The sequence below is a fragment of the Triplophysa dalaica genome, chromosome 5 (genome assembly GCF_015846415.1).
Source record: "Triplophysa dalaica isolate WHDGS20190420 chromosome 5, ASM1584641v1, whole genome shotgun sequence".
NCBI classification, from domain to species: domain Eukaryota; kingdom Metazoa; phylum Chordata; class Actinopteri; order Cypriniformes; family Nemacheilidae; genus Triplophysa; species Triplophysa dalaica.
This window is the reverse complement of record NC_079546.1, coordinates 19468001-19492474: the sequence shown is the minus strand read 5'-3', so window position 1 is coordinate 19492474 and position 24474 is coordinate 19468001. Positions and strand designations below refer to the sequence as shown.

The 24474-nt window shown below is 47.4% G+C and overlaps 57 non-coding genes across 57 annotated transcripts; all 57 read right to left on the bottom strand.

The window, feature by feature from the left end:
- Positions 1-2191: 2191 nt before the first annotated feature.
- Positions 2192-2273, bottom strand: trnas-uga (transfer RNA serine (anticodon UGA)). Its single transcript has one exon. It is a non-coding gene; the product is annotated as a tRNA-Ser (tRNA).
- Positions 2274-2669: 396 nt separating this feature from the next.
- Positions 2670-2742, bottom strand: trnak-uuu (transfer RNA lysine (anticodon UUU)). The gene has a single exon. It is a non-coding gene; the product is annotated as a tRNA-Lys (tRNA).
- Positions 2743-2882: 140 nt separating this feature from the next.
- trnal-uag (transfer RNA leucine (anticodon UAG)) lies at positions 2883-2964 on the bottom strand. Its single transcript has one exon. It is a non-coding gene; the product is annotated as a tRNA-Leu (tRNA).
- A 704-nt stretch (positions 2965-3668) lies between these two features.
- On the bottom strand, positions 3669-3750 carry trnas-uga (transfer RNA serine (anticodon UGA)). The gene has a single exon. It is a non-coding gene; the product is annotated as a tRNA-Ser (tRNA).
- A 400-nt stretch (positions 3751-4150) lies between these two features.
- On the bottom strand, positions 4151-4223 carry trnak-uuu (transfer RNA lysine (anticodon UUU)). Its single transcript has one exon. It is a non-coding gene; the product is annotated as a tRNA-Lys (tRNA).
- A 140-nt stretch (positions 4224-4363) lies between these two features.
- trnal-uag (transfer RNA leucine (anticodon UAG)) lies at positions 4364-4445 on the bottom strand. Its single transcript has one exon. It is a non-coding gene; the product is annotated as a tRNA-Leu (tRNA).
- Positions 4446-5149: 704 nt separating this feature from the next.
- trnas-uga (transfer RNA serine (anticodon UGA)) lies at positions 5150-5231 on the bottom strand. The gene has a single exon. It is a non-coding gene; the product is annotated as a tRNA-Ser (tRNA).
- Positions 5232-5315: 84 nt separating this feature from the next.
- Positions 5316-5387, bottom strand: trnah-gug (transfer RNA histidin (anticodon GUG)). The gene has a single exon. It is a non-coding gene; the product is annotated as a tRNA-His (tRNA).
- A 232-nt stretch (positions 5388-5619) lies between these two features.
- Positions 5620-5692, bottom strand: trnak-uuu (transfer RNA lysine (anticodon UUU)). The gene has a single exon. It is a non-coding gene; the product is annotated as a tRNA-Lys (tRNA).
- A 755-nt stretch (positions 5693-6447) lies between these two features.
- On the bottom strand, positions 6448-6529 carry trnas-uga (transfer RNA serine (anticodon UGA)). The gene has a single exon. It is a non-coding gene; the product is annotated as a tRNA-Ser (tRNA).
- An 84-nt stretch (positions 6530-6613) lies between these two features.
- On the bottom strand, positions 6614-6685 carry trnah-gug (transfer RNA histidin (anticodon GUG)). Its single transcript has one exon. It is a non-coding gene; the product is annotated as a tRNA-His (tRNA).
- A 232-nt stretch (positions 6686-6917) lies between these two features.
- On the bottom strand, positions 6918-6990 carry trnak-uuu (transfer RNA lysine (anticodon UUU)). Its single transcript has one exon. It is a non-coding gene; the product is annotated as a tRNA-Lys (tRNA).
- Positions 6991-7745: 755 nt separating this feature from the next.
- On the bottom strand, positions 7746-7827 carry trnas-uga (transfer RNA serine (anticodon UGA)). The gene has a single exon. It is a non-coding gene; the product is annotated as a tRNA-Ser (tRNA).
- Positions 7828-7911: 84 nt separating this feature from the next.
- trnah-gug (transfer RNA histidin (anticodon GUG)) lies at positions 7912-7983 on the bottom strand. The gene has a single exon. It is a non-coding gene; the product is annotated as a tRNA-His (tRNA).
- Positions 7984-8215: 232 nt separating this feature from the next.
- On the bottom strand, positions 8216-8288 carry trnak-uuu (transfer RNA lysine (anticodon UUU)). Its single transcript has one exon. It is a non-coding gene; the product is annotated as a tRNA-Lys (tRNA).
- Positions 8289-8428: 140 nt separating this feature from the next.
- trnal-uag (transfer RNA leucine (anticodon UAG)) lies at positions 8429-8510 on the bottom strand. Its single transcript has one exon. It is a non-coding gene; the product is annotated as a tRNA-Leu (tRNA).
- Positions 8511-9385: 875 nt separating this feature from the next.
- On the bottom strand, positions 9386-9467 carry trnas-uga (transfer RNA serine (anticodon UGA)). The gene has a single exon. It is a non-coding gene; the product is annotated as a tRNA-Ser (tRNA).
- Positions 9468-9551: 84 nt separating this feature from the next.
- trnah-gug (transfer RNA histidin (anticodon GUG)) lies at positions 9552-9623 on the bottom strand. The gene has a single exon. It is a non-coding gene; the product is annotated as a tRNA-His (tRNA).
- A 232-nt stretch (positions 9624-9855) lies between these two features.
- Positions 9856-9928, bottom strand: trnak-uuu (transfer RNA lysine (anticodon UUU)). The gene has a single exon. It is a non-coding gene; the product is annotated as a tRNA-Lys (tRNA).
- A 140-nt stretch (positions 9929-10068) lies between these two features.
- Positions 10069-10150, bottom strand: trnal-uag (transfer RNA leucine (anticodon UAG)). The gene has a single exon. It is a non-coding gene; the product is annotated as a tRNA-Leu (tRNA).
- A 533-nt stretch (positions 10151-10683) lies between these two features.
- Positions 10684-10765, bottom strand: trnas-uga (transfer RNA serine (anticodon UGA)). Its single transcript has one exon. It is a non-coding gene; the product is annotated as a tRNA-Ser (tRNA).
- An 84-nt stretch (positions 10766-10849) lies between these two features.
- Positions 10850-10921, bottom strand: trnah-gug (transfer RNA histidin (anticodon GUG)). The gene has a single exon. It is a non-coding gene; the product is annotated as a tRNA-His (tRNA).
- Positions 10922-11153: 232 nt separating this feature from the next.
- trnak-uuu (transfer RNA lysine (anticodon UUU)) lies at positions 11154-11226 on the bottom strand. The gene has a single exon. It is a non-coding gene; the product is annotated as a tRNA-Lys (tRNA).
- A 140-nt stretch (positions 11227-11366) lies between these two features.
- On the bottom strand, positions 11367-11448 carry trnal-uag (transfer RNA leucine (anticodon UAG)). Its single transcript has one exon. It is a non-coding gene; the product is annotated as a tRNA-Leu (tRNA).
- Positions 11449-12152: 704 nt separating this feature from the next.
- Positions 12153-12234, bottom strand: trnas-uga (transfer RNA serine (anticodon UGA)). The gene has a single exon. It is a non-coding gene; the product is annotated as a tRNA-Ser (tRNA).
- An 84-nt stretch (positions 12235-12318) lies between these two features.
- trnah-gug (transfer RNA histidin (anticodon GUG)) lies at positions 12319-12390 on the bottom strand. Its single transcript has one exon. It is a non-coding gene; the product is annotated as a tRNA-His (tRNA).
- A 232-nt stretch (positions 12391-12622) lies between these two features.
- Positions 12623-12695, bottom strand: trnak-uuu (transfer RNA lysine (anticodon UUU)). The gene has a single exon. It is a non-coding gene; the product is annotated as a tRNA-Lys (tRNA).
- A 755-nt stretch (positions 12696-13450) lies between these two features.
- Positions 13451-13532, bottom strand: trnas-uga (transfer RNA serine (anticodon UGA)). The gene has a single exon. It is a non-coding gene; the product is annotated as a tRNA-Ser (tRNA).
- An 84-nt stretch (positions 13533-13616) lies between these two features.
- On the bottom strand, positions 13617-13688 carry trnah-gug (transfer RNA histidin (anticodon GUG)). Its single transcript has one exon. It is a non-coding gene; the product is annotated as a tRNA-His (tRNA).
- A 232-nt stretch (positions 13689-13920) lies between these two features.
- trnak-uuu (transfer RNA lysine (anticodon UUU)) lies at positions 13921-13993 on the bottom strand. Its single transcript has one exon. It is a non-coding gene; the product is annotated as a tRNA-Lys (tRNA).
- A 755-nt stretch (positions 13994-14748) lies between these two features.
- trnas-uga (transfer RNA serine (anticodon UGA)) lies at positions 14749-14830 on the bottom strand. Its single transcript has one exon. It is a non-coding gene; the product is annotated as a tRNA-Ser (tRNA).
- An 84-nt stretch (positions 14831-14914) lies between these two features.
- Positions 14915-14986, bottom strand: trnah-gug (transfer RNA histidin (anticodon GUG)). Its single transcript has one exon. It is a non-coding gene; the product is annotated as a tRNA-His (tRNA).
- A 232-nt stretch (positions 14987-15218) lies between these two features.
- On the bottom strand, positions 15219-15291 carry trnak-uuu (transfer RNA lysine (anticodon UUU)). Its single transcript has one exon. It is a non-coding gene; the product is annotated as a tRNA-Lys (tRNA).
- A 140-nt stretch (positions 15292-15431) lies between these two features.
- Positions 15432-15513, bottom strand: trnal-uag (transfer RNA leucine (anticodon UAG)). Its single transcript has one exon. It is a non-coding gene; the product is annotated as a tRNA-Leu (tRNA).
- An 875-nt stretch (positions 15514-16388) lies between these two features.
- On the bottom strand, positions 16389-16470 carry trnas-uga (transfer RNA serine (anticodon UGA)). Its single transcript has one exon. It is a non-coding gene; the product is annotated as a tRNA-Ser (tRNA).
- Positions 16471-16554: 84 nt separating this feature from the next.
- On the bottom strand, positions 16555-16626 carry trnah-gug (transfer RNA histidin (anticodon GUG)). The gene has a single exon. It is a non-coding gene; the product is annotated as a tRNA-His (tRNA).
- A 232-nt stretch (positions 16627-16858) lies between these two features.
- On the bottom strand, positions 16859-16931 carry trnak-uuu (transfer RNA lysine (anticodon UUU)). The gene has a single exon. It is a non-coding gene; the product is annotated as a tRNA-Lys (tRNA).
- A 140-nt stretch (positions 16932-17071) lies between these two features.
- trnal-uag (transfer RNA leucine (anticodon UAG)) lies at positions 17072-17153 on the bottom strand. The gene has a single exon. It is a non-coding gene; the product is annotated as a tRNA-Leu (tRNA).
- A 533-nt stretch (positions 17154-17686) lies between these two features.
- Positions 17687-17768, bottom strand: trnas-uga (transfer RNA serine (anticodon UGA)). Its single transcript has one exon. It is a non-coding gene; the product is annotated as a tRNA-Ser (tRNA).
- Positions 17769-17852: 84 nt separating this feature from the next.
- Positions 17853-17924, bottom strand: trnah-gug (transfer RNA histidin (anticodon GUG)). Its single transcript has one exon. It is a non-coding gene; the product is annotated as a tRNA-His (tRNA).
- Positions 17925-18156: 232 nt separating this feature from the next.
- trnak-uuu (transfer RNA lysine (anticodon UUU)) lies at positions 18157-18229 on the bottom strand. Its single transcript has one exon. It is a non-coding gene; the product is annotated as a tRNA-Lys (tRNA).
- Positions 18230-18369: 140 nt separating this feature from the next.
- trnal-uag (transfer RNA leucine (anticodon UAG)) lies at positions 18370-18451 on the bottom strand. The gene has a single exon. It is a non-coding gene; the product is annotated as a tRNA-Leu (tRNA).
- Positions 18452-19155: 704 nt separating this feature from the next.
- On the bottom strand, positions 19156-19237 carry trnas-uga (transfer RNA serine (anticodon UGA)). The gene has a single exon. It is a non-coding gene; the product is annotated as a tRNA-Ser (tRNA).
- Positions 19238-19321: 84 nt separating this feature from the next.
- On the bottom strand, positions 19322-19393 carry trnah-gug (transfer RNA histidin (anticodon GUG)). Its single transcript has one exon. It is a non-coding gene; the product is annotated as a tRNA-His (tRNA).
- A 232-nt stretch (positions 19394-19625) lies between these two features.
- On the bottom strand, positions 19626-19698 carry trnak-uuu (transfer RNA lysine (anticodon UUU)). Its single transcript has one exon. It is a non-coding gene; the product is annotated as a tRNA-Lys (tRNA).
- A 140-nt stretch (positions 19699-19838) lies between these two features.
- Positions 19839-19920, bottom strand: trnal-uag (transfer RNA leucine (anticodon UAG)). The gene has a single exon. It is a non-coding gene; the product is annotated as a tRNA-Leu (tRNA).
- Positions 19921-20624: 704 nt separating this feature from the next.
- On the bottom strand, positions 20625-20706 carry trnas-uga (transfer RNA serine (anticodon UGA)). The gene has a single exon. It is a non-coding gene; the product is annotated as a tRNA-Ser (tRNA).
- Positions 20707-20790: 84 nt separating this feature from the next.
- On the bottom strand, positions 20791-20862 carry trnah-gug (transfer RNA histidin (anticodon GUG)). The gene has a single exon. It is a non-coding gene; the product is annotated as a tRNA-His (tRNA).
- Positions 20863-21094: 232 nt separating this feature from the next.
- Positions 21095-21167, bottom strand: trnak-uuu (transfer RNA lysine (anticodon UUU)). Its single transcript has one exon. It is a non-coding gene; the product is annotated as a tRNA-Lys (tRNA).
- A 755-nt stretch (positions 21168-21922) lies between these two features.
- Positions 21923-22004, bottom strand: trnas-uga (transfer RNA serine (anticodon UGA)). Its single transcript has one exon. It is a non-coding gene; the product is annotated as a tRNA-Ser (tRNA).
- An 84-nt stretch (positions 22005-22088) lies between these two features.
- On the bottom strand, positions 22089-22160 carry trnah-gug (transfer RNA histidin (anticodon GUG)). Its single transcript has one exon. It is a non-coding gene; the product is annotated as a tRNA-His (tRNA).
- Positions 22161-22392: 232 nt separating this feature from the next.
- Positions 22393-22465, bottom strand: trnak-uuu (transfer RNA lysine (anticodon UUU)). The gene has a single exon. It is a non-coding gene; the product is annotated as a tRNA-Lys (tRNA).
- Positions 22466-22605: 140 nt separating this feature from the next.
- On the bottom strand, positions 22606-22687 carry trnal-uag (transfer RNA leucine (anticodon UAG)). The gene has a single exon. It is a non-coding gene; the product is annotated as a tRNA-Leu (tRNA).
- An 875-nt stretch (positions 22688-23562) lies between these two features.
- trnas-uga (transfer RNA serine (anticodon UGA)) lies at positions 23563-23644 on the bottom strand. The gene has a single exon. It is a non-coding gene; the product is annotated as a tRNA-Ser (tRNA).
- Positions 23645-23728: 84 nt separating this feature from the next.
- Positions 23729-23800, bottom strand: trnah-gug (transfer RNA histidin (anticodon GUG)). The gene has a single exon. It is a non-coding gene; the product is annotated as a tRNA-His (tRNA).
- Positions 23801-24032: 232 nt separating this feature from the next.
- trnak-uuu (transfer RNA lysine (anticodon UUU)) lies at positions 24033-24105 on the bottom strand. The gene has a single exon. It is a non-coding gene; the product is annotated as a tRNA-Lys (tRNA).
- A 140-nt stretch (positions 24106-24245) lies between these two features.
- On the bottom strand, positions 24246-24327 carry trnal-uag (transfer RNA leucine (anticodon UAG)). Its single transcript has one exon. It is a non-coding gene; the product is annotated as a tRNA-Leu (tRNA).
- Positions 24328-24474: the final 147 nt, after the last annotated feature.

Below are 24474 nucleotides of genomic sequence, written 5' to 3'. Positions count from 1 at the left end.
CATTGCCATTTTGCATATTACATTGCAAATTGAATTTTGCACCACATATGCTTCCATATGCGAGTTGCTCCGGTCCCACCTCCTCATCCTGCAATTCCTCGGTGTCCTCTATTTCTATTCTAGGATAAAGCAGGGCTCGCCCTCCCCTGCCACGGGTATATTTTCAGTCTTATTTCCGTCTGCTGTCAATTTGTTTTTAGGTATGACGAAGCGATCCATTTTAAGCTTCAAGATATAAAGTGCGTTGCAGCACTTGCGGGCTCGCGGCAGCTCCTTGAACGCAATGACGCAAGGCGCAGCGGCGGCAACGTTCATGGGGCGTCGCAGTGATTCTTATGTTTATATTTTTTATTGTCGAATAAATTATGAGTTATTATTGTTCTGCGTAGTTTGAAGAGGATCACTGTTAAATCTTTATCCCAGATATATATATATTTTAATATATATTTAATATTTTTTAATCAGGGAGGTGGTGGGGGGTCAAATTGGGGGTCAAGGCGTTTTTTGGGTGCCTGTACCACTCATTTTGAATAGCAATGTCCCAAAGTCTCTCATATTGGGGCACTTCATCACATGTTAAAATCTGAGGGTGTGCACTCAAGTGTTGACAAGTCGATTGTTGGGAACTCTTCTGCCAGTAGTTGTTCGACGGATAATTATGGGCTGGGAAGCTCTGGATCTGTGGTATGGTCTGCACCAGGCTCATCAAGAGCAGTACGGTCCTGCATCTCCCTTCCGACTTGGGCCCGGCCGTGGTTCACCGGGGCCTGTTGGGGTTGGGGTGGTGTCTGGTTCTGGTCTACGGCAGCTATCTCGAGCAGCACTATGTTCCCCATGTATGTCAGGATCATATACAGTCCTGATAACATGTTCTTGTATGCAAGCAAGTTCTGTAATTCAGGGTTCGGGTTGTATCAACACCATGGGTGCCATTATAGCAGCTTGGCACCCTGAGGCTATTCTAGCCTCTGCATCTGCAGCATTATTTCCTTGTATTACAAAGTCATTTCCCTTTTTATGCGCTTGGCACTTAATGATACCCAGCAGTTTAGGTTTCATCATAGTCGAGATTAACTGTACAATCTGATCGGTATGCTGTATTATGGTACCATCACTTTTTCTTAACCCTCTTTGTTTCCAAACTGCTCCATAAAGATGACAAACTCCATACGCATATGCAGAGTCTGTATAAATATTTACAATTTGCCCCTTTGCCAGCTGGCAAGCTGTGGTCAAAGCTTTCAAATCAGTCAACTGTGCTGAACAAGGCTGTTCACAGTGCTGAGAAATTACAGGAATGAATTAATTTCCTTCTCGTTTAACCACAGCAAAACCAGCATGATTTCCTAAATGGTCTCTGAAGCAAGAGCCATATACGAAATAATAAGCCACTGCATTTAGTATGGGCGTAGACTCTAAGTCTGGTCTAAGACGGGTGAACCCACGCCTCCAAAGAGACTGGAGCCTTAATCCAGCGCCTTAGACCGCTCGGCCACGCTACCTCAAAAAGGCACCTTGTGCCGCCGGTTTCCTCCATGGTGTTTTACAGTAGGCCCGCTGTGATATTTCGCAGACAATCAAGAGCTTACAGGGTTCTGTCGGCCTAGGGTTCAGTGAACCTTTCTGATGTAAGGGTGTTCAGTCCTATATCTGGAGACGATGCCATCTGTTGATTGCAGTTCATCAAGTACCCTTGAACCGGGTAACAGGCTCTGGGAGCTGAAAGTCAGACGTGTTTTAAACACTGCCCTGACATCTCATCTTTGGTCTTTTATCTGGCCCTGCTTTCCTTAAAGGTCCATGCAAAGAAAACATTTATAAAATCACATTAAAGGCTATAAAGTATGTACACATTGTTTTACATTAAATGTTTACTCGTTGTTGTATACCTAGTTGCATCGACAACCCATCGAGCACTCCTGTACCAGTCAATTTGTGTTATATCAACAACTCGTGCCATCTGTTGCAGAGTCGCTCTTAAACATCTGTAAAATCACATAAAAGGCTATAAAGTATGTACACATTGTTTTACTACATTGTTATATACCTAGTTGCATCGACGACCCATCGAGCACTCCTGTACCTGTCAATTTGTGTTATATCAACAACACGTTGATCTGTTGCAGAGTCGCTCTTAAAGAAAAACGTGGTAGTCTATAAAGGCTTGATCTTCTTCTCTCTCTCAAGCAGCCGTAGTCGGCAGGATTTGAACCTGCGCGGGGAGACCCCAATGGATTTCAAGTCCATCGCCTTAACCACTCGGCCACGACTACAACAGGTTCCAGGGCCTCTGGGTTTCGGTCGTGCTGCAAAGAGGACGATGTCAAAAAGGGAAAGGCAGGACTTCAATAAGACGTGGTGCCCTGCCGTGACCCGAAGTTGCTGCGACCACAACGCAGAGTACTAATCACTATACGATCACGGCTAGCCAACATGCCTCCGGCAAAGTTGCGCTACCAGGACTGAGTGACTAGATCTGCAGTGAGAAGATTGGCAGCTCTTGCTGAGGTCTCACGGAATTCCTTACGCATGTGCTCGAGGAAATCCCTGCTCAAAGCCAATCTGCAGACCTACAACGCACGAGCAAACTGTTTATTTAATTTTTATCAACAGAGGGAGGGCCCAGAAGAGCTCACAAGGTAAAGGTGACTAACAATGTGGAAACACATCGCCCAAACAGGGACTTGAACCCTGGACCCTCAGATTAAAAGTCTGATGCTCTACCGACTGAGCTATCCGGGCTCTTGAGTTGCAGCGACGTGTTGAGTACAACAGGTGATTGCAGGTTCTTCCCTCATCAAGCACACCGTAACCAGCTAATGTGGCTCTGGAGGTAAGAGAAAAACACGACTCACAACGATCCAAGCGGAGCAAAGACCCACTGGCAGCGGTGGGATTTGAACCCACGCCTCCAAAGAGACTGGAGCCTAAATCCAGCGCCTTAGACCGCTCGGCCACGCTACCTCAAAAAGGCACGTTGTGCCGCCGGTTTCCACCATTGTGTTTTACAGTAGGACCGCTGTGACATTTCGCAGACAGTCAAGACCTTACAGTGTCCTGTCGGCTTACGGTTCAGTGCACCTTTCTGATGCAGGGGTGTGCAGTCCTATATCTGGAGGCGATGCCATCTGTTGATTGCAGTTCATCAAGTACACTTGAACCGGGTAACGGGCTCTGGGAGCTGAAAGTCAGACGTGTTTTAAACACTGCCCTGAAAGCTCATCTTTGGTCTTTTATCTGCCCGTGCTTTCCTTAAAGGTCCCTGCAAAGAAAACATTTATAAAATCACATTAGAGGCTATAAAGTATGTACACATTGTTTTACATTAAATGTTTACTACGTTGTTGTATACATAATTGCATCGACAACCCATCGAGCACTCCTGTACCGGTCAATTATGGTTATATCAACAACACGTGCCATCTGTAGCAGAGGTGCTCTTAAACATTTGTAAAATCATATAAAAGGCTATAAAGTATGTACACATTGATTTACATTAAGTGTTTACTACATTGTTATTTACCTAATTGTAGCAAAAACCCATCGAGCACTCCTGTACCGGTCAATTTGTGTTATATCAACCAAACGTGCCATCTGTTGCAGAGTCGCTCTTAACGAAAAACGTGGTAGTCTATGAAGGCTTGACCTTCATCTCTCTCTCAAGCAGCCATAGTCGGCAGGGTTTGAACCTGCGCGGGGAGACCCCAACGGATTTCAAGTCCATCGCCTTAACCGCTCGGCAAAGACTACAACAGGTTCCAGGCCCTCTGGGTTTCGGTCGTGCTGCTGCAGAGGACGATGTCAAAAAGGGAAAGGCAGGACTTCAATAAGGACTGCCGTAAGGACTGGCGTAACCCGGATTCGAACCGGGGTTGCTGCGACCACAACGCAGAGTACTAACTACTATACGATCACGGCTGGCCAACATGCCTCCGGCAAAGTGACTGAGTGACTAAATCTGCAGGGAGAAGATTGGCAGCTTTTGCTGAGGTCTCAAGGAATTCCTTGAGCATGTGCTCGATGAAATCCCTGCTCAAAGCCAATGTGTAGACTCCAACGCACGAGCAAACAGTTTATTTAATTTTTATCAACAGAGGGAGGGCCCAGAAGATCTCACAAGGTAAAGGTGACTAACAATGTGGAAACACATCGCCCGAACAGGGACTTGAACCCTGGACCCTAAGATTAAAAGTCTGATGCTCTACCCACTGAGCTATCCGGGCTCTTGAGTGGCAGCGACGTGTTGAGTACAACAGGTGATTGCAGGTTCATCCCTCATCAAACACAACCTAACCAGCTAATGTGGCTCTGGAGGTAAGAGAAAAACTAGACTCACAACGATCCGAGCGGAGCAAAGACCCACTGGCAGCGGTGGGATTTGAACCCACGCCTCCAAAGAGACTGGAGCCTAAATCCAGCGCCTTAGACCGCTCGGCCACGCTACCTCATAAAGGCACGTTGTGCCGCCGGTTTCCACCATTGTGTTTTACAGTAGGACCACTGTGACATTTCGCAGACAGTCAAGACCTTACAGGGTTCTGTCGGCTTAGGGTTCAGTGCACCTTTCTGATGCAGGGGTGTTCAGTCCTATATCTGGAGGCGATGCCATCTGTTGATTGCAGTTCATCAAGTACACTTGAACCGGGTAACGGGCTCTGGGAGCTGAAAGTGCGACATGTTTTAAACACTGCCCTGAAAGCTCATCTTTGGTCTTTTATCTGCCCGTGCTTTCCTTAAAGGTCCCTGCAAAGAAAACATTTATAAAATCACATTAGAGGCTATAAAGTATGTACACATTGTTTTACATTAAATGTTTACTACGTTGTTGTATACCTAATTGCATCGACAACCCATCGAGCACTCCTGTACCGGTCAATTATGGTTATATCAACAACACGTGCCATCTGTTGCAGAGGTGCTCTTAAACATTTGTAAAATCATATAAAAGGCTATAAAGTATGTACACATTGATTTACATTAAGTGTTTACTACATTGTTATTTACCTAATTGCAGCAAAAACCCATCGAGCACTCCTGTACCGGTCAATTTGTGTTATATCAACAACACGTGCCATCTGTTGAAGAGTCGCTCTTAACGAAAAACGTGGTAGTCTATGAAGGCTTGACCTTCATCTCAATCTCAAGCAGCCGTAGTCGGCAGGGTTTGAACCTGCGCGGGGAGACCCCAACGGATTTCAAGTCCATCGCCTTAACCGCTCGGCAAAGACTACAACAGGTTCCAGGCCCTCTGGGTTTCGGTCGTGCTGCTGCAGAGGACGATGTCAAAAAGGGAAAGGCAGGACTTCAATAAGGACTGCCGTAACCCGGATTCGAACCGGGGTTGCTGCGACCACAACGCAGAGTACTAACCACTATACGATCACGGCTGGCCAACATGCCTCCGGCAAAGTGACTGAGTGACTACATCTGCAGGGAGAAGATTGGCAGCTTTTGCTGTGGTCTCACGGAATTCCTTGAGCATGTGCTCGATGAAATCCCTGCTCAAAGTCAATGTGTAGACTCCAACGCACGAGCAAACAGTTTATTTAATTTTAATCAACAGAGGGAGGGCCCAGAAGATCTCACAAGGTAAAGGTGACTAACAATGTGGAAACACATCGCCCGAACAGGGACTTGAACCCTGGACCCTCAGATTAAAAGTCTGATGCTCTACCGACTGAGCTATCCGGGCTCTTGAGTTGCAGCGACGTGTTGAGTACAACAGTTGATTGCAGGTTCATCCCTCATCAAGAACAACCTAACCAGCTAATGTGGCTCTGGAGGTAAGAGAAAAACTAGACTCACAACGATTCAAGCGGAGCAAAGACCCACTGGCAGCGGTGGGATTTGAACCCACGCCTCCAAAGAGACAGGACCCTAAATCCAGCGCCTTAGACCGCTCGGCCACGCTACATCAAAAAGGCACGTTGTGCCGCCGGTTTCCACCATTGTGTTTTACAGTAGGACCGCTGTGACATTTCGCAGACAGTCAAGACCTTACAGGGTTCTGTCGGCTTAGGGTTCAGTGCACCTTTCTGATGCAGGGGTGTTCAGTCCTATATCTGGAGGCGATGCCATCTGTTGATTGCAGTTCATCAAGTACACTTGAACCGGGTAACGGGCTCTGGGAGCTGAAAGTCAGACGTGTTTTAAACACTGCCCTGAAAGCTCATCTTTGGTCTTTTATCTGCCCGTGCTTTCCTTAAAGGTCCCTGCAAAGAAAACATTTATAAAATCACATTAGAGGCTATAAAGTATGTACACATTGATTTACATTAAGTGTTTACTACATTGTTATTTACCTAATTGCAGCAAAAACCCATCGAGCACTCCTGTACCGGTCAATTTGTGTTATATCAACAACACGTGCCATCTGTTGCAGAGTCGCTCTTAACGAAAAACGTGGTAGTCTATGAAGGCTTGACCTTCATCTCAATCTCAAGCAGCCGTAGTCGGCAGGGTTTGAACCTGCGCGGGGAGACCCCAACGGATGTCAAGTCCATCGCCTTAACCGCTCGGCCACGACTACAACAGGTTCCAGGCCCTCTGGGTTTCGGTCGTGCTGCTGCAGAGGACGATGTCAAAAAGGGAAAGGCAGGACTTCAATAAGGACTGCCGTAACCCGGATTCGAACCGGGGTTGCTGCGACCACAACGCAGAGTACTAACCACTATACGATCACGGCTGGCCAACATGCCTCCGGCAAAGTGACTGAGTGACTACATCTGCAGGGAGAAGATTGTCAGCTTTTGCTGTGGTCTCACGGAATTCCTTGAGCATGTGCTCGATGAAATCCCTGCTCAAAGTCAATGTGTAGACTCCAACGCACGAGCAAACAGTTTATTTAATTTTAATCAACAGAGGGAGGGCCCAGAAGATCTCACAAGGTAAAGGTGACTAACAATGTGGAAACACATCGCCCGAACAGGGACTTGAACCCTGGACCCTCAGATTAAAAGTCTGATGCTCTACCGACTGAGCTATCCGGGCTCTTGAGTTGCAGCGACGTGTTGAGTACAACAGTTGATTGCAGGTTCATCCCTCATCAAGAACAACCTAACCAGCTAATGTGGCTCTGGAGGTAAGAGAAAAACTAGACTCACAACGATCCAAGCGGAGCAAAGACCCACTGGCAGCGGTGGGATTTGAACCCACGCCTCCAAAGAGACAGGACCCTAAATCCAGCGCCTTAGACCGCTCGGCCACGCTACATCAAAAAGGCACGTTGTGCCGCCGGTTTCCACCATTGTGTTTTACAGTAGGACCGCTGTGACATTTCGCAGACAGTCAAGACCTTACAGGGTTCTGTCGGCTTAGGGTTCAGTGCACCTTTCTGATGCAGGGGTGTTCAGTCCTATATCTGGAGGCGATGCCATCTGTTGATTGCAGTTCATCAAGTACACTTGAACCGGGTAACGGGCTCTGGGAGCTGAAAGTCAGACGTGTTTTAAACACTGCCCTGAAAGCTCATCTTTGGTCTTTTATCTGCCCGTGCTTTCCTTAAAGGTCCCTGCAAAGAAAACATTTATAAAATCACATTAGAGGCTATAAAGTATGTACACATTGATTTACATTAAGTGTTTACTACATTGTTATTTACCTAATTGCAGCAAAAACCCATCGAGCACTCCTGTACCGGTCAATTTGTGTTATATCAACAACACGTGCCATCTGTTGCAGAGTCGCTCTTAACGAAAAACGTGGTAGTCTATGAAGGCTTGACCTTCATCTCAATCTCAAGCAGCCGTAGTCGGCAGGGTTTGAACCTGCGCGGGGAGACCCCAACGGATGTCAAGTCCATCGCCTTAACCGCTCGGCCACGACTACAACAGGTTCCAGGCCCTCTGGGTTTCGGTCGTGCTGCTGCAGAGGACGATGTCAAAAAGGGAAAGGCAGGACTTCAATAAGGACTGCCGTAACCCGGATTCGAACCAGGGTTGCTGCGACCACAACGCAGAGTACTAACCACTATACGATCACGGCTGGCCAACATGCCTCCGGCAAAGTGACTGAGTGACTACATCTGCAGGGAGAAGATTGTCAGCTTTTGCTGTGGTCTCACGGAATTCCTTGAGCATGTGCTCGATGAAATCCCTGCTCAAAGTCAATGTGTAGACTCCAACGCACGAGCAAACAGTTTATTTAATTTTAATCAACAGAGGGAGGGCCCAGAAGATCTCACAAGGTAAAGGTGACTAACAATGTGGAAACACATCGCCCGAACAGGGACTTGAACCCTGGACCCTAAGATTAAAAGTCTGATGCTCTACCCACTGAGCTATCCGGGCTCTTGACTTGCAGCGACGTGTTGAGTACAACAGGTGATTGCAGGTTCATCCCTCATCAAACACAACCTAACCAGCTAATGTGGCTCTGGAGGTAAGAGAAAAACTAGACTCACAACGATCCGAGCGGAGCAAAGACCCACTGGCAGCGGTGGGATTTGAACCCACGCGTCCAAAGAGACTGGAGCCTAAATCCAGCGCCTTAGACCGCTCGGCCACGCTACCTCAAAAAGGCACGTTGTGCCGCCGGTTTCCACCATTGTGTTTTACAGTAGGACCGCTGTGACATTTTGCAGACAGTCAAGACCTTACAGGGTTCTGTCGGCTTAGGGTTCAGTGCACCTTTCTGATGCAGGGGTGTTCAGTCCTATATCTGGAGGCGATGCCATCTGTTGATTGCAGTTCATCAAGTACACTTGAACCGGGTAACGGGCTCTGGGAGCTGAAAGTCAGACGTGTTTTAAACACTGCCCTGAAAGCTCATCTTTGGTCTTTTATCTGCCCGTGCTTTCCTTAAAGGTCCCTGCAAAGAAAACATTTATAAAATCACATTAGAGGCTATAAAGTATGTACACATTGTTTTACATTAAATGTTTACTACGTTGTTGTATACATAATTGCATCGACAACCCATCGAGCACTCCTGTACCGGTCAATTATGGTTATATCAACAACACGTGCCATCTGTTGCAGAGGTGCTCTTAAACATTTGTAAAATCATATAAAAGGCTATAAAGTATGTACACATTGATTTACATTAAATGTTTACTACGTTGTTGTATACCTAATTGCATCGACAACCCATCGAGCACTCCTGTACCGGTCAATTATGGTTATATCAACAACACGTGCCATCTGTTGCAGAGGTGCTCTTAAATATTTATAAAATCACATTAGAGGCTATAAAGTATGTACACATTGATTTACATTAAGTGTTTACTACATTGTTATTTACCTAATTGCATCGAAAACCCATCGAGCACTCCTGTACCGGTCAATTTGTGTTATATCAACAACACGTGCCATCTGTTGCAGAGTCGCTCTTAACGAAAAATGTGGTAGTCTATGAAGGCTTGACCTTCATCTCTCTCTCAAGCAGCCGTAGTCGGCAGGGTTTGAACCTGCGCGGGGAGACCCCAACGGATTTCAAGTCCATCGCCTTAACCGCTCGGCCACGACTACAACAGGTTCCAGGCCCTCTGGGTTTCGGTCGTGCTGCTGCAGAGGACGATGTCAAAAAGGGAAAGGCAGGACTTCAATAAGGACTGCCGTAACCCGGATTCGAACCGGGGTTGCTGCGACCACAACGCAGAGTACTAACCACTACACGATCACGGCTGGCCAACATGCCTCCGGCAAAGTGACTGAGTGACTACATCTGCAGGGAGAAGATTGGCAGGTTTTGCTGAGGTCTCACGGAATTCCTTGAGCATGTGCTCGATGAAATCCCTGCTCAAAGCCAATGTGTAGACTCCAACGCACGAGCAAACAGTTTATTTAATTTTTATCAACAGAGGGAGGGCCCAGAAGAGCTCACAAGGTAAAGGTGACTAACAATGTGGAAACACATCGCCCGAACAGGGACTTGAACCCTGGACCCTCAGATTAAAAGTCTGATGCTCTACCGACTGAGCTATCCGGGCTCTTGAGTTGCAGCGACGTGTTGAGTACAACAGGTGATTGCAGGTTCATCCCTCATCAAACACACCCTAACCAGCTAATGTGGCTCTGGAGGTAAGAGAAAAACTAGACTCACAACGATCCAAGCGGAGCAAAGACCCACTGGCAGCGGTGGGATTTGAACCCACGCCTCCAAAGAGACTGGAGCCTAAATCCAGCGCCTTAGACCACTCGGCCACGCTACCTCAAAAAGGCACATTGTGCCGCCGGTTTCCACCATTGTGTTTTACAGTAGGACCACTGTGACATTTCGCAGACAGTCAAGACCTTACAGGGTTCTGTCGGCTTAGGGTTCAGTGCACCTTTCTGATGCAGGGGTGTTCAGTCCTATATCTGGAGGCGATGCCATCTGTTGATTGCAGTTCATCAAGTACACTTGAACCGGGTAACGGGCTCTGGGAGCTGAAAGTCAGACGTGTTTTAAACACTGCCCTGAAAGCTCATCTTTGGTCTTTTATCTGCCCGTGCTTTCCTTAAAGGTCCCTGCAAAGAAAACATTTATAAAATCACATTAGAGGCTATAAAGTATGTACACATTGATTTACATTAAGTGTTTACTACATTGTTATTTACCTAATTGCAGCAAAAACCCATCGAGCACTCCTGTACCGGTCAATTTGTGTTATATCAACAACACGTGCCATCTGTTGCAGAGTCGCTCTTAACGAAAAACGTGGTAGTCTATGAAGGCTTGACCTTCATCTCAATCTCAAGCAGCCGTAGTCGGCAGGGTTTGAACCTGCGCGGGGAGACCCCAACGGATGTCAAGTCCATCGCCTTAACCGCTCGGCCACGACTACAACAGGTTCCAGGCCCTCTGGGTTTCGGTCGTGCTGCTGCAGAGGACGATGTCAAAAAGGGAAAGGCAGGACTTCAATAAGGACTGCCGTAACCCGGATTCGAACCGGGGTTGCTGCGACCACAACGCAGAGTACTAACCACTATACGATCACGGCTGGCCAACATGCCTCCGGCAAAGTGACTGAGTGACTACATCTGCAGGGAGAAGATTGTCAGCTTTTGCTGTGGTCTCACGGAATTCCTTGAGCATGTGCTCGATGAAATCCCTGCTCAAAGTCAATGTGTAGACTCCAACGCACGAGCAAACAGTTTATTTAATTTTAATCAACAGAGGGAGGGCCCAGAAGATCTCACAAGGTAAAGGTGACTAACAATGTGGAAACACATCGCCCGAACAGGGACTTGAACCCTGGACCCTAAGATTAAAAGTCTGATGCTCTACCCACTGAGCTATCCGGGCTCTTGACTTGCAGCGACGTGTTGAGTACAACAGGTGATTGCAGGTTCATCCCTCATCAAACACAACCTAACCAGCTAATGTGGCTCTGGAGGTAAGAGAAAAACTAGACTCACAACGATCCGAGCGGAGCAAAGACCCACTGGCAGCGGTGGGATTTGAACCCACGCGTCCAAAGAGACTGGAGCCTAAATCCAGCGCCTTAGACCACTCGGCCACGCTACCTCAAAAAGGCACATTGTGCCGCCGGTTTCCACCATTGTGTTTTACAGTAGGACCACTGTGACATTTCGCAGACAGTCAAGACCTTACAGGGTTCTGTCGGCTTAGGGTTCAGTGCACCTTTCTGATGCAGGGGTGTTCAGTCCTATATCTGGAGGCGATGCCATCTGTTGATTGCAGTTCATCAAGTACACTTGAACCGGGTAACGGGCTCTGGGAGCTGAAAGTGCGACATGTTTTAAACACTGCCCTGAAAGCTCATCTTTGGTCTTTTATCTGCCCGTGCTTTCCTTAAAGGTCCCTGCAAAGAAAACATTTATAAAATCACATTAGAGGCTATAAAGTATGTACACATTGTTTTACATTAAATGTTTACTACGTTGTTGTATACCTAATTGCATCGACAACCCATCGAGCACTCCTGTACCGGTCAATTATGGTTATATCAACAACACGTGCCATCTGTTGCAGAGGTGCTCTTAAACATTTGTAAAATCATATAAAAGGCTATAAAGTATGTACACATTGATTTACATTAAGTGTTTACTACATTGTTATTTACCTAATTGCAGCAAAAACCCATCGAGCACTCTTGTACCGGTCAATTTGTGTTATATCAACAACACGTGCCATCTGTTGAAGAGTCGCTCTTAACGAAAAACGTGGTAGTCTATGAAGGCTTGACCTTCATCTCAATCTCAAGCAGCCGTAGTCGGCAGGGTTTGAACCTGCGCGGGGAGACCCCAACGGATTTCAAGTCCATCGCCTTAACCGCTCGGCAAAGACTACAACAGGTTCCAGGCCCTCTGGGTTTCGGTCGTGCTGCTGCAGAGGACGATGTCAAAAAGGGAAAGGCAGGACTTCAATAAGGACTGCCGTAACCCGGATTCGAACCGGGGTTGCTGCGACCACAACGCAGAGTACTAACCACTATACGATCACGGCTGGCCAACATGCCTCCGGCAAAGTGACTGAGTGACTACATCTGCAGGGAGAAGATTGTCAGCTTTTGCTGTGGTCTCACGGAATTCCTTGAGCATGTGCTCGATGAAATCCCTGCTCAAAGTCAATGTGTAGACTCCAACGCACGAGCAAACAGTTTATTTAATTTTAATCAACAGAGGGAGGGCCCAGAAGATCTCACAAGGTAAAGGTGACTAACAATGTGGAAACACATCGCCCGAACAGGGACTTGAACCCTGGACCCTCAGATTAAAAGTCTGATGCTCTACCGACTGAGCTATCCGGGCTCTTGAGTTGCAGCGACGTGTTGAGTACAACAGTTGATTGCAGGTTCATCCCTCATCAAGAACAACCTAACCAGCTAATGTGGCTCTGGAGGTAAGAGAAAAACTAGACTCACAACGATCCAAGCGGAGCAAAGACCCACTGGCAGCGGTGGGATTTGAACCCACGCCTCCAAAGAGACAGGACCCTAAATCCAGCGCCTTAGACCGCTCGGCCACGCTACATCAAAAAGGCACGTTGTGCCGCCGGTTTCCACCATTGTGTTTTACAGTAGGACCGCTGTGACATTTCGCAGACAGTCAAGACCTTACAGGGTTCTGTCGGCTTAGGGTTCAGTGCACCTTTCTGATGCAGGGGTGTTCAGTCCTATATCTGGAGGCGATGCCATCTGTTGATTGCAGTTCATCAAGTACACTTGAACCGGGTAACGGGCTCTGGGAGCTGAAAGTCAGACGTGTTTTAAACACTGCCCTGAAAGCTCATCTTTGGTCTTTTATCTGCCCGTGCTTTCCTTAAAGGTCCCTGCAAAGAAAACATTTATAAAATCACATTAGAGGCTATAAAGTATGTACACATTGATTTACATTAAGTGTTTACTACATTGTTATTTACCTAATTGCAGCAAAAACCCATCGAGCACTCCTGTACCGGTCAATTTGTGTTATATCAACAACACGTGCCATCTGTTGCAGAGTCGCTCTTAACGAAAAACGTGGTAGTCTATGAAGGCTTGACCTTCATCTCAATCTCAAGCAGCCGTAGTCGGCAGGGTTTGAACCTGCGCGGGGAGACCCCAACGGATGTCAAGTCCATCGCCTTAACCGCTCGGCCACGACTACAACAGGTTCCAGGCCCTCTGGGTTTCGGTCGTGCTGCTGCAGAGGACGATGTCAAAAAGGGAAAGGCAGGACTTCAATAAGGACTGCCGTAACCCGGATTCGAACCGGGGTTGCTGCGACCACAACGCAGAGTACTAACCACTATACGATCACGGCTGGCCAACATGCCTCCGGCAAAGTGACTGAGTGACTACATCTGCAGGGAGAAGATTGTCAGCTTTTGCTGTGGTCTCACGGAATTCCTTGAGCATGTGCTCGATGAAATCCCTGCTCAAAGTCAATGTGTAGACTCCAACGCACGAGCAAACAGTTTATTTAATTTTAATCAACAGAGGGAGGGCCCAGAAGATCTCACAAGGTAAAGGTGACTAACAATGTGGAAACACATCGCCCGAACAGGGACTTGAACCCTGGACCCTCAGATTAAAAGTCTGATGCTCTACCGACTGAGCTATCCGGGCTCTTGAGTTGCAGCGACGTGTTGAGTACAACAGTTGATTGCAGGTTCATCCCTCATCAAGAACAACCTAACCAGCTAATGTGGCTCTGGAGGTAAGAGAAAAACTAGACTCACAACGATCCAAGCGGAGCAAAGACCCACTGGCAGCGGTGGGATTTGAACCCACGCCTCCAAAGAGACAGGACCCTAAATCCAGCGCCTTAGACCGCTCGGCCACGCTACATCAAAAAGGCACGTTGTGCCGCCGGTTTCCACCATTGTGTTTTACAGTAGGACCGCTGTGACATTTCGCAGACAGTCAAGACCTTACAGGGTTCTGTCGGCTTAGGGTTCAGTGCACCTTTCTGATGCAGGGGTGTTCAGTCCTATATCTGGAGGCGATGCCATCTGTTGATTGCAGTTCATCAAGTACACTTGAACCGGGTAACGGGCTCTGGGAGCTGAAAGTCAGACGTGTTTTAAACACTGCCCTGAAAGCTCATCTTTGGTCTTTTATCTGCCCGTGCTTTCCTTAAAGGTCCCTGCAAAGAAAACATTTATAAAATCACATTAGAGGCTATAAAGTATGTACACATTGATTTACATTAAGTGTTTACTACATTGTTATTTACCTAATTGCAGCAAAAACCCATCGAGCACTCCTGTACCGGTCAATTTGTGTTATATCAACAACACGTGCCATCTGTTGCAGAGTCGCTCTTAACGAAAAACGTGGTAGTCTATGAAGGCTTGACCTTCATCTCAATCTCAAGCAGCCGTAGTCGGCAGGGTTTGAACCTGCGCGGGGAGACCCCAACGGATGTCAAGTCCATCGCCTTAACCGCTCGGCCACGACTACAACAGGTTCCAGGCCCTCTGGGTTTCGGTCGTGCTGCTGCAGAGGACGATGTCAAAAAGGGAAAGGCAGGACTTCAATAAGGACTGCCGTAACCCGGATTCGAACCAGGGTTGCTGCGACCACAACGCAGAGTACTAACCACTATACGATCACGGCTGGCCAACATGCCTCCGGCAAAGTGACTGAGTGACTACATCTGCAGGGAGAAGATTGTCAGCTTTTGCTGTGGTCTCACGGAATTCCTTGAGCATGTGCTCGATGAAATCCCTGCTCAAAGTCAATGTGTAGACTCCAACGCACGAGCAAACAGTTTATTTAATTTTAATCAACAGAGGGAGGGCCCAGAAGATCTCACAAGGTAAAGGTGACTAACAATGTGGAAACACATCGCCCGAACAGGGACTTGAACCCTGGACCCTAAGATTAAAAGTCTGATGCTCTACCCACTGAGCTATCCGGGCTCTTGACTTGCAGCGACGTGTTGAGTACAACAGGTGATTGCAGGTTCATCCCTCATCAAACACAACCTAACCAGCTAATGTGGCTCTGGAGGTAAGAGAAAAACTAGACTCACAACGATCCGAGCGGAGCAAAGACCCACTGGCAGCGGTGGGATTTGAACCCACGCGTCCAAAGAGACTGGAGCCTAAATCCAGCGCCTTAGACCGCTCGGCCACGCTACCTCAAAAAGGCACGTTGTGCCGCCGGTTTCCACCATTGTGTTTTACAGTAGGACCGCTGTGACATTTTGCAGACAGTCAAGACCTTACAGGGTTCTGTCGGCTTAGGGTTCAGTGCACCTTTCTGATGCAGGGGTGTTCAGTCCTATATCTGGAGGCGATGCCATCTGTTGATTGCAGTTCATCAAGTACACTTGAACCGGGTAACGGGCTCTGGGAGCTGAAAGTCAGACGTGTTTTAAACACTGCCCTGAAAGCTCATCTTTGGTCTTTTATCTGCCCGTGCTTTCCTTAAAGGTCCCTGCAAAGAAAACATTTATAAAATCACATTAGAGGCTATAAAGTATGTACACATTGTTTTACATTAAATGTTTACTACGTTGTTGTATACATAATTGCATCGACAACCCATCGAGCACTCCTGTACCGGTCAATTATGGTTATATCAACAACACGTGCCATCTGTTGCAGAGGTGCTCTTAAACATTTGTAAAATCATATAAAAGGCTATAAAGTATGTACACATTGATTTACATTAAATGTTTACTACGTTGTTGTATACCTAATTGCATCGACAACCCATCGAGCACTCCTGTACCGGTCAATTATGGTTATATCAACAACACGTGCCATCTGTTGCAGAGGTGCTCTTAAATATTTATAAAATCACATTAGAGGCTATAAAGTATGTACACATTGATTTACATTAAGTGTTTACTACATTGTTATTTACCTAATTGCATCGAAAACCCATCGAGCACTCCTGTACCGGTCAATTTGTGTTATATCAACAACACGTGCCATCTGTTGCAGAGTCGCTCTTAACGAAAAATGTGGTAGTCTATGAAGGCTTGACCTTCATCTCTCTCTCAAGCAGCCGTAGTCGGCAGGGTTTGAACCTGCGCGGGGAGACCCCAACGGATTTCAAGTCCATCGCCTTAACCGCTCGGCCACGACTACAACAGGTTCCAGGCCCTCTGGGTTTCGGTCGTGCTGCTGCAGAGGACGATGTCAAAAAGGGAAAGGCAGGACTTCAATAAGGACTGCCGTAACCCGGATTCGAACCGGGGTTGCTGCGACCACAACGCAGAGTACTAACCACTACACGATCACGGCTGGCCAACATGCCTCCGGCAAAGTGACTGAGTGACTACATCTGCAGGGAGAAGATTGGCAGGTTTTGCTGAGGTCTCACGGAATTCCTTGAGCATGTGCTCGATGAAATCCCTGCTCAAAGCCAATGTGTAGACTCCAACGCACGAGCAAACAGTTTATTTAATTTTTATCAACAGAGGGAGGGCCCAGAAGAGCTCACAAGGTAAAGGTGACTAACAATGTGGAAACACATCGCCCGAACAGGGACTTGAACCCTGGACCCTCAGATTAAAAGTCTGATGCTCTACCGACTGAGCTATCCGGGCTCTTGAGTTGCAGCGACGTGTTGAGTACAACAGGTGATTGCAGGTTCATCCCTCATCAAACACACCCTAACCAGCTAATGTGGCTCTGGAGGTAAGAGAAAAACTAGACTCACAACGATCCAAGCGGAGCAAAGACCCACTGGCAGCGGTGGGATTTGAACCCACGCCTCCAAAGAGACTGGAGCCTAAATCCAGCGCCTTAGACCACTCGGCCACGCTACCTCAAAAAGGCACATTGTGCCGCCGGTTTCCACCATTGTGTTTTACAGTAGGACCACTGTGACATTTCGCAGACAGTCAAGACCTTACAGGGTTCTGTCGGCTTAGGGTTCAGTGCACCTTTCTGATGCAGGGGTGTTCAGTCCTATATCTGGAGGCGATGCCATCTGTTGATTGCAGTTCATCAAGTACACTTGAACCGGGTAACGGGCTCTGGGAGCTGAAAGTCAGACGTGTTTTAAACACTGCCCTGAAAGCTCATCTTTGGTCTTTTATCTGCCCGTGCTTTCCTTAAAGGTCCCTGCAAAGAAAACATTTATAAAATCACATTAGAGGCTATAAAGTATGTACACATTGATTTACATTAAGTGTTTACTACATTGTTATTTACCTAATTGCAGCAAAAACCCATCGAGCACTCCTGTACCGGTCAATTTGTGTTATATCAACAACACGTGCCATCTGTTGCAGAGTCGCTCTTAACGAAAAACGTGGTAGTCTATGAAGGCTTGACCTTCATCTCAATCTCAAGCAGCCGTAGTCGGCAGGGTTTGAACCTGCGCGGGGAGACCCCAACGGATGTCAAGTCCATCGCCTTAACCGCTCGGCCACGACTACAACAGGTTCCAGGCCCTCTGGGTTTCGGTCGTGCTGCTGCAGAGGACGATGTCAAAAAGGGAAAGGCAGGACTTCAATAAGGACTGCCGTAACCCGGATTCGAACCGGGGTTGCTGCGACCACAACGCAGAGTACTAACCACTATACGATCACGGCTGGCCAACATGCCTCCGGCAAAGTGACTGAGTGACTACATCTGCAGGGAGAAGATTGTCAGCTTTTGCTGTGGTCTCACGGAATTCCTTGAGCATGTGCTCGATGAAATCCCTGCTCAAAGTCAATGTGTAGACTCCAACGCACGAGCAAACAGTTTATTTAATTTTAATCAACAGAGGGAGGGCCCAGAAGATCTCACAAGGTAAAGGTGACTAACAATGTGGAAACACATCGCCCGAACAGGGACTTGAACCCTGGACCCTAAGATTAAAAGTCTGATGCTCTACCCACTGAGCTATCCGGGCTCTTGACTTGCAGCGACGTGTTGAGTACAACAGGTGATTGCAGGTTCATCCCTCATCAAACACAACCTAACCAGCTAATGTGGCTCTGGAGGTAAGAGAAAAACTAGACTCACAACGATCCGAGCGGAGCAAAGACCCACTGGCAGCGGTGGGATTTGAACCCACGCGTCCAAAGAGACTGGAGCCTAAATCCAGCGCCTTAGACCACTCGGCCACGCTACCTCAAAAAGGCACATTGTGCCGCCGGTTTCCACCATTGTGTTTTACAGTAGGACCACTGTGACATTTCGCAGACAGTCAAGACCTTACAGGGTTCTGTCGGCTTAGGGTTCAGTGCACCTTTCTGATGCAGGGGTGTTCAGTCCTATATCTGGAGGCGATGCCATCTGTTGATTGCAGTTCATCAAGTACACTTGAACCGGGTAACGGGCTCTGGGAGCTGAAAGTGCGACATGTTTTAAACACTGCCCTGAAAGCTCATCTTTGGTCTTTTATCTGCCCGTGCTTTCCTTAAAGGTCCCTGCAAAGAAAACATTTATAAAATCACATTAGAGGCTATAAAGTATGTACACATTGTTTTACATTAAATGTTTACTACGTTGTTGTATACCTAATTGCATCGACAACCCATCGAGCACTCCTGTACCGGTCAATTATGGTTATATCAACAACACGTGCCATCTGTTGCAGAGGTGCTCTTAAACATTTGTAAAATCATATAAAAGGCTATAAAGTATGTACACATTGATTTACATTAAGTGTTTACTACATTGTTATTTACCTAATTGCAGCAAAAACCCATCGAGCACTCTTGTACCGGTCAATTTGTGTTATATCAACAACACGTGCCATCTGTTGAAGAGTCGCTCTTAACGAAAAACGTGGTAGTCTATGAAGGCTTGACCTTCATCTCAATCTCAAGCAGCCGTAGTCGGCAGGGTTTGAACCTGCGCGGGGAGACCCCAACGGATTTCAAGTCCATCGCCTTAACCGCTCGGCAAAGACTACAACAGGTTCCAGGCCCTCTGGGTTTCGGTCGTGCTGCTGCAGAGGACGATGTCAAAAAGGGAAAGGCAGGACTTCAATAAGGACTGCCGTAACCCGGATTCGAACCGGGGTTGCTGCGACCACAACGCAGAGTACTAACCACTATACGATCACGGCTGGCCAACATGCCTCCGGCAAAGTGACTGAGTGACTACATCTGCAGGGAGAAGATTGTCAGCTTTTGCTGTGGTCTCACGGAATTCCTTGAGCATGTGCTCGATGAAATCCCTGCTCAAAGTCAATGTGTAGACTCCAACGCACGAGCAAACAGTTTATTTAATTTTAATCAACAGAGGGAGGGCCCAGAAGATCTCACAAGGTAAAGGTGACTAACAATGTGGAAACACATCGCCCGAACAGGGACTTGAACCCTGGACCCTAAGATTAAAAGTCTGATGCTCTACCCACTGAGCTATCCGGGCTCTTGACTTGCAGCGACGTGTTGAGTACAACAGGTGATTGCAGGTTCATCCCTCATCAAACACAACCTAACCAGCTAATGTGGCTCTGGAGGTAAGAGAAAAACTAGACTCACAACGATCCGAGCGGAGCAAAGACCCACTGGCAGCGGTGGGATTTGAACCCACGCGTCCAAAGAGACTGGAGCCTAAATCCAGCGCCTTAGACCACTCGGCCACGCTACCTCAAAAAGGCACATTGTGCCGCCGGTTTCCACCATTGTGTTTTACAGTAGGACCACTGTGACATTTCGCAGACAGTCAAGACCTTACAGGGTTCTGTCGGCTTAGGGTTCAGTGCACCTTTCTGATGCAGGGGTGTTCAGTCCTATATCTGGAGGCGATGCCATCTGTTGATTGCAGTTCATCAAGTACACTTGAACCGGGTAACGGGCTCTGGGAGCTGAAAGTGCGACATGTTTTAAACACTGCCCTGAAAGCTCATCTTTGGTCTTTTATCTGCCCGTGCTTTCCTTAAAGGTCCCTGCAAAGAAAACATTTATAAAATCACATTAGAGGCTATAAAGTATGTACACATTGTTTTACATTAAATGTTTACTACGTTGTTGTATACCTAATTGCATCGACAACCCATCGAGCACTCCTGTACCGGTCAATTATGGTTATATCAACAACACGTGCCATCTGTTGCAGAGGTGCTCTTAAACATTTGTAAAATCATATAAAAGGCTATAAAGTATGTACACATTGATTTACATTAAGTGTTTACTACATTGTTATTTACCTAATTGCAGCAAAAACCCATCGAGCACTCTTGTACCGGTCAATTTGTGTTATATCAACAACACGTGCCATCTGTTGAAGAGTCGCTCTTAACGAAAAACGTGGTAGTCTATGAAGGCTTGACCTTCATCTCAATCTCAAGCAGCCGTAGTCGGCAGGGTTTGAACCTGCGCGGGGAGACCCCAACGGATTTCAAGTCCATCGCCTTAACCGCTCGGCAAAGACTACAACAGGTTCCAGGCCCTCTGGGTTTCGGTCGTGCTGCTGCAGAGGACGATGTCAAAAAGGGAAAGGCAGGACTTCAATAAGGACTGCCGTAACCCGGATTCGAACCGGGGTTGCTGCGACCACAACGCAGAGTACTAACCACTATACGATCACGGCTGGCCAACATGCCTCCGGCAAAGTGACTGAGTGACTACATCTGCAGGGAGAAGATTGTCAGCTTTTGCTGTGGTCTCACGGAATTCCTTGAGCATGTGCTCGATGAAATCCCTGCTCAAAGTCAATGTGTAGACTCCAACGCACGAGCAAACAGTTTATTTAATTTTAATCAACAGAGGGAGGGCCCAGAAGATCTCACAAGGTAAAGGTGACTAACAATGTGGAAACACATCGCCCGAACAGGGACTTGAACCCTGGACCCTCAGATTAAAAGTCTGATGCTCTACCGACTGAGCTATCCGGGCTCTTGAGTTGCAGCGACGTGTTGAGTACAACAGTTGATTGCAGGTTCATCCCTCATCAAGAACAACCTAACCAGCTAATGTGGCTCTGGAGGTAAGAGAAAAACTAGACTCACAACGATCCAAGCGGAGCAAAGACCCACTGGCAGCGGTGGGATTTGAACCCACGCCTCCAAAGAGACAGGACCCTAAATCCAGCGCCTTAGACCGCTCGGCCACGCTACATCAAAAAGGCACGTTGTGCCGCCGGTTTCCACCATTGTGTTTTACAGTAGGACCGCTGTGACATTTCGCAGACAGTCAAGACCTTACAGGGTTCTGTCGGCTTAGGGTTCAGTGCACCTTTCTGATGCAGGGGTGTTCAGTCCTATATCTGGAGGCGATGCCATCTGTTGATTGCAGTTCATCAAGTACACTTGAACCGGGTAACGGGCTCTGGGAGCTGAAAGTCAGACGTGTTTTAAACACTGCCCTGAAAGCTCATCTTTGGTCTTTTATCTGCCCGTGCTTTCCTTAAAGGTCCCTGCAAAGAAAACATTTATAAAATCACATTAGAGGCTATAAAGTATGTACACATTGATTTACATTAAGTGTTTACTACATTGTTATTTACCTAATTGCAGCAAAAACCCATCGAGCACTCCTGTACCGGTCAATTTGTGTTATATCAACAACACGTGCCATCTGTTGCAGAGTCGCTCTTAACGAAAAACGTGGTAGTCTATGAAGGCTTGACCTTCATCTCAATCTCAAGCAGCCGTAGTCGGCAGGGTTTGAACCTGCGCGGGGAGACCCCAACGGATGTCAAGTCCATCGCCTTAACCGCTCGGCCACGACTACAACAGGTTCCAGGCCCTCTGGGTTTCGGTCGTGCTGCTGCAGAGGACGATGTCAAAAAGGGAAAGGCAGGACTTCAATAAGGACTGCCGTAACCCGGATTCGAACCAGGGTTGCTGCGACCACAACGCAGAGTACTAACCACTATACGATCACGGCTGGCCAACATGCCTCCGGCAAAGTGACTGAGTGACTACATCTGCAGCGAGAAGATTGTCAGCTTTTGCTGTGGTCTCACGGAATTCCTTGAGCATGTGCTCGATGAAATCCCTGCTCAAAGTCAATGTGTAGACTCCAACGCACGAGCAAACAGTTTATTTAATTTTAATCAACAGAGGGAGGGCCCAGAAGATCTCACAAGGTAAAGGTGACTAACAATGTGGAAACACATCGCCCGAACAGGGACTTGAACCCTGGACCCTAAGATTAAAAGTCTGATGCTCTACCCACTGAGCTATCCGGGCTCTTGACTTGCAGCGACGTGTTGAGTACAACAGGTGATTGCAGGTTCATCCCTCATCAAACACAACCTAACCAGCTAATGTGGCTCTGGAGGTAAGAGAAAAACTAGACTCACAACGATCCGAGCGGAGCAAAGACCCACTGTCAGCGGTGGGATTTGAACCCACGCGTCCAAAGAGACTGGAGCCTAAATCCAGCGCCTTAGACCGCTCGGCCACGCTACCTCAAAAAGGCACGTTGTGCCGCCGGTTTCCACCATTGTGTTTTACAGTAGGACCGCTGTGACATTTTGCAGACAGTCAAGACCTTACAGGGTTCTGTCGGCTTAGGGTTCAGTGCACCTTTCTGATGCAGGGGTGTTCAGTCCTATATCTGGAGGCGATGCCATCTGTTGATTGCAGTTCATCAAGTACACTTGAACCGGGTAACGGGCTCTGGGAGCTGAAAGTCAGACGTGTTTTAAACACTGCCCTGAAAGCTCATCTTTGGTCTTTTATCTGCCCGTGCTTTCCTTAAAGGTCCCTGCAAAGAAAACATTTATAAAATCACATTAGAGGCTATAAAGTATGTACACATTGTTTTACATTAAATGTTTACTACGTTGTTGTATACATAATTGCATCGACAACCCATCGAGCACTCCTGTACCGGTCAATTATGGTTATATCAACAACACGTGCCATCTGTTGCAGAGGTGCTCTTAAACATTTGTAAAATCATATAAAAGGCTATAAAGTATGTACACATTGATTTACATTAAATGTTTACTACGTTGTTGTATACCTAATTGCATCGACAACCCATCGAGCACTCCTGTACCGGTCAATTATGGTTATATCAACAACACGTGCCATCTGTTGCAGAGGTGCTCTTAAATATTTATAAAATCACATTAGAGGCTATAAAGTATGTACACATTGATTTACATTAAGTGTTTACTACATTGTTATTTACCTAATTGCATCGAAAACCCATCGAGCACTCCTGTACCGGTCAATTTGTGTTATATCAACAACACGTGCCATCTGTTGCAGAGTCGCTCTTAACGAAAAATGTGGTAGTCTATGAAGGCTTGACCTTCATCTCTCTCTCAAGCAGCCGTAGTCGGCAGGGTTTGAACCTGCGCGGGGAGACCCCAACGGATTTCAAGTCCATCGCCTTAACCGCTCGGCCACGACTACAACAGGTTCCAGGCCCTCTGGGTTTCGGTCGTGCTGCTGCAGAGGACGATGTCAAAAAGGGAAAGGCAGGACTTCAATAAGGACTGCCGTAACCCGGATTCGAACCGGGGTTGCTGCGACCACAACGCAGAGTACTAACCACTACACGATCACGGCTGGCCAACATGCCTCCGGCAAAGTGACTGAGTGACTACATCTGCAGGGAGAAGATTGGCAGGTTTTGCTGAGGTCTCACGGAATTCCTTGAGCATGTGCTCGATGAAATCCCTGCTCAAAGCCAATGTGTAGACTCCAACGCACGAGCAAACAGTTTATTTAATTTTTATCAACAGAGGGAGGGCCCAGAAGAGCTCACAAGGTAAAGGTGACTAACAATGTGGAAACACATCGCCCGAACAGGGACTTGAACCCTGGACCCTCAGATTAAAAGTCTGATGCTCTACCGACTGAGCTATCCGGGCTCTTGAGTTGCAGCGACGTGTTGAGTACAACAGGTGATTGCAGGTTCATCCCTCATCAAACACACCCTAACCAGCTAATGTGGCTCTGGAGGTAAGAGAAAAACTAGACTCACAACGATCCAAGCGGAGCAAAGACCCACTGGCAGCGGTGGGATTTGAACCCACGCCTCCAAAGAGACTGGAGCCTAAATCCAGCGCCTTAGACCACTCGGCCACGCTACCTCAAAAAGGCACATTGTGCCGCCGGTTTCCACCATTGTGTTTTACAGTAGGACCGCTGTGACATTTCGCAGACAGTCAAGACCTAACAGGGTTCTGTCGGCTTAGGGTTCAGTGCACCTTTCTGATGCAGGGGTGTTCAGTCCTATA